Consider the following 13,142-nt stretch of genomic DNA (forward strand, 5'->3'; position numbering starts at 1 on the left):
GGCGCCCTGACCCATATTAGGCAGAGCTTTGAGTGTTTGTTCTGCCTGTGAGCGTTCCGGGCCGGGACAAAGACGACAAATCCCTTCCACTGCATTGGACTCCTTCTCATTTTCCCATAATGAGTCAACAAGGAGGGACGCTGGCAACCAAAGATGTTTTTTTTTTTTTAATAGAGGACCAAAAAAAAAGGCCCCAAAAGCAGATGCCAGCAAATGCAGCACCACAGGTTGAAGGCAACATTTTTTTTCCCCAATTAAAATGAGTCTTAACGTTTATGTCATGTCTTTTGATAAAATTGCACGAGGATGTCGAATTATAAGTACATTTTACACACCTTTTTTTCTAATGAAATCGTGTGATTTTTTTTTTTTTTTTTTTTTTTTTCAAATTCAATAGTAACTAATTTTAGTGGTACTTTTTCCAAGACTTTTTCTCTTGATAGCAGCAGTCCTTGCACTATACTGTGTGTATGTGGCAGCGGGCACCTCAGCAAAAACAAATAATCCACCACCGCCTCGAAAAAAGTCCCAAAGCCATCAAGTATGTGCCGCTTATCAGGCGTTAAAGGTTGTTTGCTAATGCTATAATGTGCATTCAACGCCACGCAGCTCTGCTTACCTTTTGGCTTTCAAACAATAGCAGAGATTTCGCACCCTGGGGGATTTTGACGATCGTGTTTTGACCATGCAAGCCCCAGCCGTGAAGTGGCTCAGGGTCTTCACCGGGCCGAGCTGATGAAGTCGTGGGTCAGGTGCGAGGCCAGTTGTTGAGTAAATTAGTTTAATTGTTGTGTAAAAGGGAAATTAGTTGTTTAATTTCACACTTGATGGGGGCAGGGGGGAGTGTGCCCGGTGTGTGTGGAGCTGCTATCTATACACTGATTTATTTCAATAAAATAATAATAATGAAAATAAGTTTTTGTTATGATGTTCCCAAAAGGTTCCAAAATATTTAGTGACATTTAAGTCAACCTTATGCCTCTCTGTTGGCATGAATATAATTTTTTTTTTGTTGTTGGTCTGTTTGTTTATCCAAGTTTTGGCTTCTCACTAGTTCTCTTTTATGCGAGCTGATTTTATTTTCCACTTGAATTTGTTGTGCAGGATATTTTTCCGCTGGAACGTTACTTGACTTTGAATTCACAATAATTATTTCCCTTAAATGTGCAATCGTCGTTAAATGGTTAGAATCAGAATCATCAAATCAATCAAAGAAAATGGATGGATGGATGGATGGGTGGATGGATGGAGTTCTAGTGCAACTTCTTCTGTTTTTTGTGTGCATTTTTAATGCAATCTGCATTGAACGCAAGGAGCCCCAAACCAGGCACGTGCACACAGAGTGGTGCTCAAGCACCTGCTCTTTCGCCCTGGATGAAAAAAAAATGCCCTTTTTGATTCAGCCTTTTTTTCCTTCATCCATCCATCCAGTTTCTTAGCTGCTTATCCTCATAAGGGTCACAGGGAGTGTTTGAGCCTATCCCAGCTGTCAACAGGCAGGAGGCGGGGTACACCCTCAACTGGTTAGGGCACATAGAGACAAACAGTTGCACTCACAATCACACATAGGGGCAATTTAGAGTGTCCAATTAAATGTTGCATGTTTTTGGGATGCGGGAGGAAACCGGAGTGCCTGGAGAAAACCCACGCAGGCACAGGGAGAACATGCAAACTCCACACAGGTGGGGCCGGGATCGAACCCGGGTCCTCAGACCTGTGAGGCCAACGCTTTACCAGCTGATCCACCATGTTGCCCCCCACGCAAGAAGTGGTCTTATTTCTTCCGTATGCTTGTGGACAATTTGTTCCCTCGGTCCGATTTAGCCGCGATATGACGAAATCTTTTTATGAGAGTTTTGCCCGAGGCAAAGCTTCCGGGCGACGTTATCGCGTCCACCTCATCCGAACTTGCTTCCAGGGCAACTTTCAGGCTCAATTAGCTTCAGCAAATCATTTGGCCTTTTGGCTCCGTCGCCGGCTCTCAGCACTTTGCCAAACTTTGCCGGGCGCCATGGCAACCGAGTGACACGGTGACATTTTCAGCCGGCGGCGTTTATCACCTCACACTTTCCCCGCTGCGTTTGCCTCTGACATTTTGGAAACGGGGCGAAGTTGGCGCCGGGTACCGCGTCGGCTCCGGCGCCTCTCCCGACGCCCCCTTTGTTTTTTTTTTTTTTTTTCTTTCTTTATGTTGTTCAAAATGAAAGAGAAGAATAAGGAAGCGAGCGAATGTTGTTCTGCACACGTATGTAGATCAGTGGCGTTCCCTCGCGGCTTCGGCTTGGCAGCCTCATGCATACAGTAGCATGTACTGGAAACGTATCCATTATGGAAGCATTAAGCGTATAACTGTGGAACATGAATAAGTCATAACAATATTTCTGCCACACGGAGTGCATGCGTAAAAATTAATGCGCAGACGCACGTTTAAGCCCGCAGCCGAGTAATTGAAAATTGAATAGAAGAGCGAAGTTGCGGGCTGGTGGCCTAATTTGGCAGATGGCTGACTGGCTGTCTCCATGGAAGCGATTCCTCCATTGTGAGCGCGAGCTGCTTTCAATCAAGACGCAAACTCCTCCAAGTGTCCTCTTAACGATTTTTGGTTAGATGACAATCAGCGCGGGAAGCTCACGTTGGCTCGTCTTATTGATATTTGTTCCGCTCGGTTTTCTTTTTCCCGGGCCGCTCTCTGGGCCCTCTTTTACCTCTTCGCTTGGCTTCACCTTCAGACGCTCAGCACTTTCTCTTCCTTGCCTGTCAGCAGGTTAACGATTTCACGTTGTACATTTCACCCTGGCTAATTGTTTTACCCACCCCTTCTTGTCTACTTGATTCCGTGAGACCGTGTTGCGGTTTAGGCTCAATTTCAGCTCAAATGCTTAAACATTTTTAACCTTGGTCGTTCAAATTCAATTACATTCCAAGACTTTTGTTCCCTGCATTTGTGATTTTTTTTTTTTCTTTTTTTTTATATTATTGATTAGTTGCTGGTCCCTCGCCCGATAAAAGGCTGGAACTGAATTGTCAAGGTTTTACAGTATTTTTTGGAATATGTTGTGTGATGTTCTCATTGCTTGAGCTCTTGAGATCGCCTCAAAGTTTAACTGACGTTTTACGTTCAAAAGTTAGTCGGTACTCATGTAGTACGTATGTAATGCATGAGTGCATTTAAAAACAAATCATACATCTGTGTATCTTTCATAAATGATAATGATCATAAAAATATTTGTTATTAAAACAGTTCACATCACAAAATTACAGAGCCCCTAAAGGGAAATCAAGAAAAAAAACAAAACCTGATTTCTCATTGTAATGAGAAACTTTCTCATTGTAATGGGTAAGTTTCTTATTGTGATGAGAAACTAGTCCATTGCATGTATAAAAGACACTTATTCAGGAAGCTACCGCTAGCAGGTAAATAAGCTACGACCAATGAGTTTTTCGACACTTCCTCATTGTAATGACTAACTTGAGTAAGTTACTCATTACAATGAGAACTTTACTCATTGCAGTGTTTAGTAACTAGTCCATTGCATGTGTGCATGTATAAAAGACCCTGATTCCTTATTTGGGAAGCTACCGCGAGCAGGTAAATAAGCTACAACTACCTGAATGCAGGAAGTTACCGCTAGCAGGTAAATAAGCTACGACCCATAGGTAGCTATTTTTCGACATTTTCTCATTGTAATGAGTAACTTACTATGTGTAAGTTACTGATTGTAATGAGTAAGTATGAGTAAGTTACTCATTGTAATGAGAAACCTTTTTTTTTTTTTTTCCAATGTCCCTTTAGGGGGTCCGTACAAAATCACACAAATGTGATAATTTTATTTTAAAACTGTATTATCATCAATTTGAAAATTGGAAAAAAAAAAAACTTTTTTATCAGGATAAATATTTGTAAGTTGTTGTTTTTTTTTTTCTTACTATAGAGCAGTTGTGTTGCTTATTGTGCTTAATTTACTGTCCTCAATCTAAAAATATAGATTGGGTTTATTACTATATTAGTTTAATCATTCCTCTATTTAATTTCTAGACTAAATCCAATAATGGGGTCGGGGGGGATACCTGATGGGATTGCACATGCTGGCCTACGACTGACTACTTTTACTGCTTTATTTTTGCTGAAGCGTGAAACAGAATAACGTTTCTGGCAACGTGTTATTGAGGAGACGCAGCGGTACGACGGACACGCCGGTGACGCCATCCCGCGTGTGGACCGGGTGTGTAAACTGGCCATGCAGTACAATAATAGTTTCCCGACGTCTGCGTAAAAGAGCCTGATGGCTTTCTGTGAAGTGTGTGTTTGTGCGCACGTGTTAGTGTGCGACAGGCCATGGCAACATATGGCGCGACAAGAGAATAATGAAGTTGTCTTCTTGCACTGGCAACGCTCCAGAGGTCGCGCGAATGTTCCTGCATGACACCGGCAACATATGGGCCGCGCATGCACGCGTGTGTGTTTACGGAATCATATTTACAGATCTGAAAAAAAAAAAAAAGTAAGAGGCCAAATTAACCAGCAGACTACTGTACATATAGACAAAAAAACAACAACCTCCACACGCACCCCTATTTATCACTTTTGATTTATTACCACCTAATTTCTTGATGAATGAACAATCTTGCCCCCACTTTCACTTTGCCGACACTCGCATCGTCTGCCCGCGTGTGTCGTACAGGCGGACACGCCTCCCCCACAACTCACGCGGCGACGCAGAGATGCCGAGCGGGCCGCTCGGCCGCCAGGAAGCAGCGGGAGCGAGCTCGCTAAATTTGGAGGATTCGAACGTGACGCACGGAGGCTGCTCATTTTTGTGCAAAAATTATTTTTTTATTTACTGTCTATGATTATTCTCTTCATTCACACGCGGAAATGCGTTCGGTGTGATAGGCTAGAATTGCACCGCAGGTCCGTTTGCTCAATTCCAATTTTTTTTTTTTTTTTACTTTTATCCGCATCTTTTTTCATTGTTTTCTTTTACATTGAACCCCCAATTTATCACAGGCGATACATTCCAGACCAGCAAAAGGTGAAAATACATCATATAGATATGATAAAAATAAACAAAACAACTGTAAACTCATTAAAAGCCTATTTTAAACGTGTTCATTAACACCTTTTCTCGCTCCCTCAGTTCTTCAAAATAAGCGTGCTTGCTTCAAGCTTTTTATTTGTCACTCCAAGTTGAAGTTTACTGTGAAACTGTCATATAAAAAATGAGAATGGAAAAAAAAATCAGAAAATGTTCAACCAACCACGGGAGCTGCTAACTTAATGGTAGTACCGTGATTTCGGGCCTACAAGCCGCGACTTTTTTCCACACGCTTTCAACCCTATGCGGCGATGCGGCTAATTTGGGGGGGGGGGGCACTCGAGCGGAAAAGGTAAGAGTGAGACCGGTGGAATGTATTTGCTGAATAAGTGACTTTTACCGTCCCTGTTAGCTCTCCGCTAGCTTTAGCACTGTGCTAGCGTGTTGCTGCTGCATACCCGTCAACTTTTCGGAGCGCCAACTTGTATAAACTACCAAAAAAAAATCCTCATAACATCCCGAAGCAAATTATGTATTCAAAATAACGGTTTTAATAACAATAAGTTTTTCAATGATTTTAATTTTAGATCTCCATAATGATCATATCGGAAGTTAATGTCTACTTATCAAAGTATATTTAGTGGCATTACTGTGTTCAGAGTTGTATTCATGTGTAACTTTCTTCACCACCTCTAAAAGCTGAATTTTCAGAATCCGTATGATTTGTGATATACGGCCGTATACGTAAGATTCACCACAAAATCCGTATGAGCTACGACTAAACCGTAGACAGGTATGCTGCTGAGTTACTGGCGTGTCTCAGTGATATTTACCAATAAGTTTTATTTTAACCGGCCCTGTTTCCGTTAGCGCTAGCGTTAGCAATAGTGTTAGCACTAGCGTGGCGCTAGCGTTAAGCTCTTTCTGTATCTGTAAATATCTCGTGTTTCAATGTGGGCACTTGCAGCTTTTACACAACTGCGGCGTCTGTATGTACCAAATGGTATTTCCTTTACAAATGTACTCGGTGAGCCTCGTAACCAGGTGCGCTCTGTAGGCCGGGAATTACGGTATATATTGTGAAGCGCCATAGGCTGGCTAACGTAAATTAGCTGAGCCGTTCTAGAAATTATAAGCAGTCAAACGACTGCTACTTGAAAACTTAGAAGCACAATCAGAGTATACACCAATCCTCACGAGCATACAGTATATTATCTCTGCTGCGTGGGAACCAAAATTATTACTCGAGTTTATCTGTAGACCTTCTCTTTCTCTTCTTGCTGTTAATTTGCATCTCTTCCAGAAGACCTCAGTGCTACCCGGGATGTTTTGGCACAACGTGGTACTACACGGACGGCGTGCAACTCCCAAGTGGGTATGCCGTACATTTCAAATGACACGTATCCAATATGGCCGTGCTTACACCAAGGGTGGGCCAAGTACACCTCGCGGGCTTGTGCAGGATTTATTCTTTAATCCGATCCCACCAAGCAAATTGTATATGTTCCATTATGTTAGCTGTTTATTTTCACCAAAATAGTTTTTTTTTTTTTGCTTTCTACGTCTTCAGTAAATACATTATAACACATTGATACCAAGGACGGGTCAAAGTAGTTTGGGCAGTATTGACATTGAAGTTCTACAGGGTAAATATTAAGCGCTTCTCAGCTGTCAATGTCCATATGAACTCATTGCTGATGGCGGAATTGAGTGCGAAGGCGTCGGAGTGGGCGTCTCCTCGTTTGATTTTTTTTTTTTTTTTTTTTTTTTTTTTTTTTTTTTTTCTCCTCCCGACCGTAGCCGAACCGCGTAGCTCCCGTCCCCTCTCGCGGATGCCGGTGCGCGCCGCGTGTGTGTATACAGTACACCACATGCATACGCTCGGCTGCAAATGCAAGTTAAAGAATGCGAGCCGAACGCCTCCCACGGCTTCTCAGCGAGGAGGTCAGTTTTTGCAGATGAAGACGGCAAATAACCTCCGTTGCTTGCAAGTTAGACGTGAACTCGACAAACCCTCAAGCGGAGTGTAAATAGACATATTTCGATACGTGGAATTCTGATGCGCTCAAAACATCTACACAGCCAGAGAACCTTATGAGGACAAGTAATCTCATCGGTATCTTCTTCTTCTTCTTCTCATTTCGGTTTGTGACTGTTAGAGGTCACCAAAGCTTGACATCCTTTTCCGTGTAAAGCAATCGCAATGGTATAATAATTTTCTTTTCAATTTTTGACCTTAAAAAATGGTGTAAAGCCGAAAGAATCGACCTACAAGTGCATGACGACAGAGCATTGGGCTGTTATTAGTAATTGATGAATAGACCGAACGATAACTGTGACAACTCGGGGGGGGTCTGTTTTTTTTTTTTTATGATCGGAGTAAATCTGCCCAGAGATGCGTATTTTGAAAACGTGAAGTTGCCGCCATTCTGGGTGGCTGACATCAGTCGTGTCCAATGAAAATGGCCCCTCTCCTTCCCTTTAAGTTAGCCGCAATCGCCGTCTCCCGTGCTGCGCTGAAGAGGACGGTGCACAATCGCTCGGCCGTTATAGCAGCTGGTGACTTAAATATCTCCACGTATTTCATGTGTCCACCCACAACCCAGCCCGTTCTTGTGCCGACCCCGTTGATAATAATTTCGGGTTTAATAAATTGATATCTGTCATCATTTAGAGCAGGGGTCGGAAACCTTTTCGACTGAGAGAGCCATAAATGCCAAATATTTTAAAATATGATTTCTAAAGAGCCATGCAATATTGAAACAACTAAATCCAAGTGTATTTGCGCATTTATGTAGAACTAACACTTTTAGAGTACAATAAATTCTTTGAATTCTTTTAAATAACCTTATGACTTTGCTAACCAATGATGACGGAAGTACTTCTTACCATGAATGCCACTTCAGGTGCTTCCTGGTTTTGCTAATGGCTTGATAGTTTTATTCCATACATCGTCAGATTCACGTTTCAGGCAGGCATTGAGATTTCCATCTGTCTTGAACGTAATTTAATTTTATTTTCCATCATGCTGGTTGGATTTTGAACAGTTCTTGCCGACAAAGGCGTGTCTTTTATCCGTTTGATTATCTTGTCTTTGTGCGAAGTTGGGTAAGTGTTGATTGGCAACGTCGATTACGAATGCTTTGGCATCCTCCCACACACGTCAGAACCGTCCCTCTCCACAAAGTTCTGTCCATTCGTGTTGAAAACTTTGGTACTCCACATATTTTTTTTCTTTGAGCGACCTTTGTCAAAAGCGTTTCCGGAATTATTTTTCCGGCACGATCGGCGTTAGACCCTTCTGCGCCTCTGGACATCGACTACCCTGCAAAAACGACTGCAACCCACTAGGCCAAACTGTTTGCGTTGGCTCCCACACCTAACGACGGCAGCCCTACTAGGACAAACCTTCTCTGCACGACAGAAATCACGTGTACAGTATGTCGTTATGAGGGCTTGGCGAGCCATAGGTTCCCGACCGCTGCTTTAGAGAATTTGATGCCCCCTGTTTCCAAATGTTTGAATAGAATACGACTAATATCCACCACACGCTTCTGTGCCCAGTACAAATTCGCCAAAATCCCATTAAACCAGCAGCCCGCCTGCAGTGCCAGACTTGGACGTGGTCTCAGCGGACGTACCTGTCGACAGATGTTCTGCTACCCAATTGTGACGGCGCCTGGCGCATGTTGAAACTGGCAAATTAGGAAACACAGCGGAGTTTTGTGCTTGCAAGAAAGTTACAATTAATCACTTTTTGCGATTTCCCGCTGGTGCCTCGTGAGCGACGAGCCTTGGGTGTTGGAACGCACCAATGAGTGGTCGCTTTCCTGTAATGATCAATAACCTTTCTGGCCAGTAACACGTCTAATAACCACCACCAAATGATGACTTTGTTTGGTAGTAGACCAGCCGATGAATCGCTGAGATGTTGGCCAGTGGCCATATAGCGTTTTTAAATTTGTGCAAGACGCCTGGACCTCAAAAGTATTGCTAATCAAAGCCCAGTGGAAAAAAAAAAAATGCATGCGGACTGAGATTATTTGAAAATCCCGGGCAGTTTGTTGTTTATTTTAACACCCAAAAAAGAGGACATCTGGTCACTCCGGCAATTCTGCTTTTAGCCTTGTGGCTTGTAGACACAAAAAATAAGCATGTCCGTTTGGTTTCTGTGGCAATATTTACACTCCGGTTTGCAGTGGCTTACATATGTGATAGTCGTGCTTCACGCACAAGCAAAAAAGGATTGATACAGTGAAGAAAATAAGTATTTGAACACCTTGCTGTATTGGAAGTTCTCCTACTTAGAAATCATGGAGGGTTCTGAAATTTTCATGGTAGGTGCATGTCCACCGTGAGAGAGATCATCTAAAATGAAAAATCCATAAATCACAATGTATGATTTTTTTTTAATGATTTATTTATGTGATACAGCTGCAAATAAGTATTTGAACACCTGTCTATCAGCTCGAATTCTGACCCTCAAAGACCTGTTTGTCCGCCTTTAAAAGTCCACCTCCCCTCCATGGGTTATCCTGAAGAGGAGGATGCCCTAGATAGGCTTAGATGGAAAAAGATGACACGTTTTGGCGACCCCCTAACGGGACAAGCCGAAAGAAAAAGACGAAGATGCACCTGTGTGAGGTCGTCCACCCCACACAATCGGTAAGGCTCAAACTTGTAACATGGCCAAGACCGAAGAGCTGTTCAAAGACACTAGAGACAAAATTGTACAACTGCACAGGGCTGGAAAAGGGCTACGGAGAAATTGCCAAGCGGCTTGGTGGAAAAACGGTCCACTGTTGGAGCAATCATTAGAAAATGGAAGAAGCTAAACATGACAATGGGAGTGGAGCCCCGTGCAAGGTATCACCTCGTGGGCTCTCAGTGATCCTTTGAAAGATGAGGAGGATTTCTGGATTTTTCTTTTTCGATTATCTCTCTCACCGTGGACAATTTCAGACCCCACCATGATTGCTAAGTGGGAGAACTTGCAATATAGCAAGGGTGTTCAAATACTTATTTTCTTCACTGTATTTGTTAAACACACGAGCATTTCAGACCCGCTTTGGGCTTCTTGCCTTGTTATGGGGGAGACGCAAAAAACGGTCACTAATGCACTCGGCCTGCTGAAGGTTAGAAAACGCAGTGGATGTTGCGTTTGGAGCGTTTTTATCTCGCCTCACAGTTTTCTTCAGCGATGCGGCTGCGCAACACGTGCGAATCGCGCGACTGTGATGTGTGTGTTTTTGTGCGAGGGCGGAGGACTGGAAGAGGGAGGTGAGAAACACTCTGTGCATCTCATGCTGTTCGCGTCCGCAGCTTGTAGACTTGGCGCCATTGCGGCAGAGCCCGGGAGAGGCGTATGTACAGTTGAGAGGTTGGAGGTCCCGAGGTGTCCGAGTGAGTCACTTGTGTGCTGTTGGCCCGGCGAGAAATGGCACCGTCGCTTTCAGAGCCCTCACCTGCTGCGTTTGTCTCTGATTTCCGCGTAACCTGCACATTTGCTGGATGTAGCGAAGCCGCCCCACCATATAACCAAACCTTCCCCGTTTTTCACTGCATACGCGTTGAAACTTTGAATTCATGCATGAAAACCGGGTTCAAATTCTTCATGATTTTATTTTGCGATGTTAGCACGACTATTACTTCTTGCAAAATGTTAAGTACTAATGACAGTTGCATGTAAGATTTGGTTTTTTTCCCCAATCATGACCAATAACGATCCGAAAACATTGCCTTTTAACATTTCCGTTAGCCTTTAATTTTCTCAAAAGCCGGGAGTGCGCCTTGTAATGTGCTGCGCCTTTTAATGTGGTGCGCCTTATATATGAAAAAAAGTTTTGAAATGGGCCATTCATTGAAGGTGCGCCTTATAATGCGGTGGGCCTTATAGTGTGGAAAATACGGTACATGTTTTATGATGGCCCAGTTGTCGGAATTGCTTAATTCAATTTATTTTATTTTATTCTTGCAGGGAAAATTAAATCCAAACAAAGTGAAAGTTTGACAACCGCCTGGACTGGATCGCGGTCAACTTCCGAGGCTTTGCGGTATTCGGCACGTGGTGAGTGTGGTTTTTCATAACCTTGCTATCAGTTTTGAAAAATGAAATTTTTCCAAGTCTTGCGCCTACAAACGGTTCAAAACCCTGCTGATTTGAACGCAGACGCAAAACAATTATTGTTAGAAAACAGGATTCTCCGGGTCACGAGTCAAACCGGAAAATCCGTCAAGGTAGACGACGCATGGCAATTTAAAAACTCTTCATTGTGTATATTGAAACATAACACAAAATACATACGCTGGGACTGATTATCTATTTCGTTTTCCCGCAGAGCAGCTATACCGAGTTAATTTTGCCACCCAGCTGAAGCTGTTTTATTTGGTTAAAAATAAATAAAAGCCACTGCGAGACTCTTAATTGCATTTAGCTCATCTGTCCACAAACTCCAGACTTGCACTTCATTATTGGCACATTCCGACTCATCCCCGTCCCTTCTGCTTGGCTGCTATTGTGTGTGTGCATCATTAATTTACCGTATTTGGCTTTGTTAGCGTTTTGTGGCAAAGCCAGCGATGGGGAAGTGAAAACAGTTCCCACTCGTCTCACTAACACGTTTGCGGGGAGAGGGGGGGGGGGAAAAAAAACGCTAAGATGAAGAATTGCGCTAGCACATTTTTTTTTTTTTTTTTTTTTAGCCTCTCCGACTCTTTCTTGCGCTAAAGAGCCGGTGACGAGGTATCTCGCCCTCATTACTGCGGGGGCCAACGTCAAGTACGTCTTTTGTTACGATGATGACCGACCGCGGTGCGAGAGATGGCGTGTCTGCGTCAACTGATTTTTCAAGTCGACGTTGCGGAGTTATTCTTTTATTCTCCCCCCGTGCTTATAAATGCATGTTTTGAATCCTACTGACGACCTTTTTAATGCAGCTGGCACCTTACCTGAAGAAACTAGAGACTTTTTTTTTGGGTGTTTTTTTTTTTTTTTGTCAGCTAATGTCTTTGCTCGCACCGTCTGGCCGACTCGGGGCGAAGTGGCTGAAATGACGCAGCGCGCTTGTGACTTTGCTTCCCTTAAGAGCCGATGTCACATCCCATTCCTGGCGGTCCCGAAGCACGTCCAGTCTTTGACGCTTGTCCGATCCAAGGCGCTCCAGCTTCACGCCAGCTAATCTCTCTTGACGCCTGCCCCACCCCCCCAAAGAGGAACGGCAACAATCCAGCCCCCCTCCCGTTCCAGCCCAAATGGGCAGCGTTCTGTCTTCCTTAAATCCTGATATGTCATCTATCCCTTCTCCATTACTCCCCTCCGTGGCTTTGTCTCTGCCCTCCATCTATCTTTGTCAGGTGGGATCGCACTCTTCTTCTATCTCGCGCAATCTCACCTCTCTCCCCTGCTTCGCGCCTCTCTTGATGACAATCTGCGATTGCGGAGTGAGCAATGGCCCCCGTGTTTCCTCGAGGCCCCGCCGGGGAGCGTTTCTAAACTCGGAGGGAGCCGATCCGCGAGCGCACCTTTTTGCGGATCAAGCACGGCTCACTTAAGGCGCCGGCAGACGGGAAAATAAACACCGCCATCTTTCCCGCCTCGGCGTTAAGGGCCTGACATTTTGGGAAGTCCTCGTTGATGGGATCCCCTCGCACAAAGAGTTGTTATTTTTAAAAACACTTTATTTCAAGAGCCTATGTCGGAGCTCCCAAACGAGATCCCCGGGGGTCTGTAAGCTGTAGCCATGCCCCCCGCCCCCCCACACCAAATTGCTATTTGTATCATTTGAAAAAGTGCATACCTGCAAGTTGCCAATAAAACGGAATAAACACCTTATCCCTTCCTCAACTTTGAGCCAACAAAAAACTATTGCGACACATGACAGGTAAATTATTACAGGAAGTCCTATTTTTTTCGAGAACAAAAGTTTTTTTTCTTCTGAAAATAGTACGATTTCATTGAGAATAAAGGCGTGTTTTCCAGAATAAAAGGCACAATATCATGAACATAAAGTTCTGTTTTTGAAATTCACTTGTTTGAATGGGACATCAGTCCCTCGTTGTGTATAATATTTATCTTGGGGCAAAAAAAAAAAAAAAAAAATGACAACC

At 43.7% G+C, this 13,142-nt stretch overlaps 1 protein-coding gene across 9 annotated transcripts in view; it reads left to right on the forward strand.

The window, feature by feature from the left end:
- The window catches only part of LOC133514180 (uncharacterized), a 140,602-nt gene that overhangs the window by 68,797 nt on the left and 58,663 nt on the right, over positions 1–13,142 (forward strand). For 7 of the 9 annotated variants that reach the window (XM_061845626.1, XM_061845633.1, XM_061845634.1 and 4 more), the window contains one exon: positions 11,014–11,103. The gene's annotated coding sequence lies outside the window, so the exon portion shown is untranslated. Of the gene's footprint in view, positions 1–6,339; positions 6,408–11,013; positions 11,104–13,142 lie in introns of all 9 variants that reach the window. The other 2 variants (XM_061845631.1, XM_061845632.1) reach the window with 1 other exon arrangement.

Source organism: Syngnathoides biaculeatus, chromosome 16, assembly GCF_019802595.1.
Source record: "Syngnathoides biaculeatus isolate LvHL_M chromosome 16, ASM1980259v1, whole genome shotgun sequence".
In the NCBI taxonomy this organism is placed as follows: Eukaryota; Metazoa; Chordata; class Actinopteri; order Syngnathiformes; family Syngnathidae; genus Syngnathoides; species Syngnathoides biaculeatus.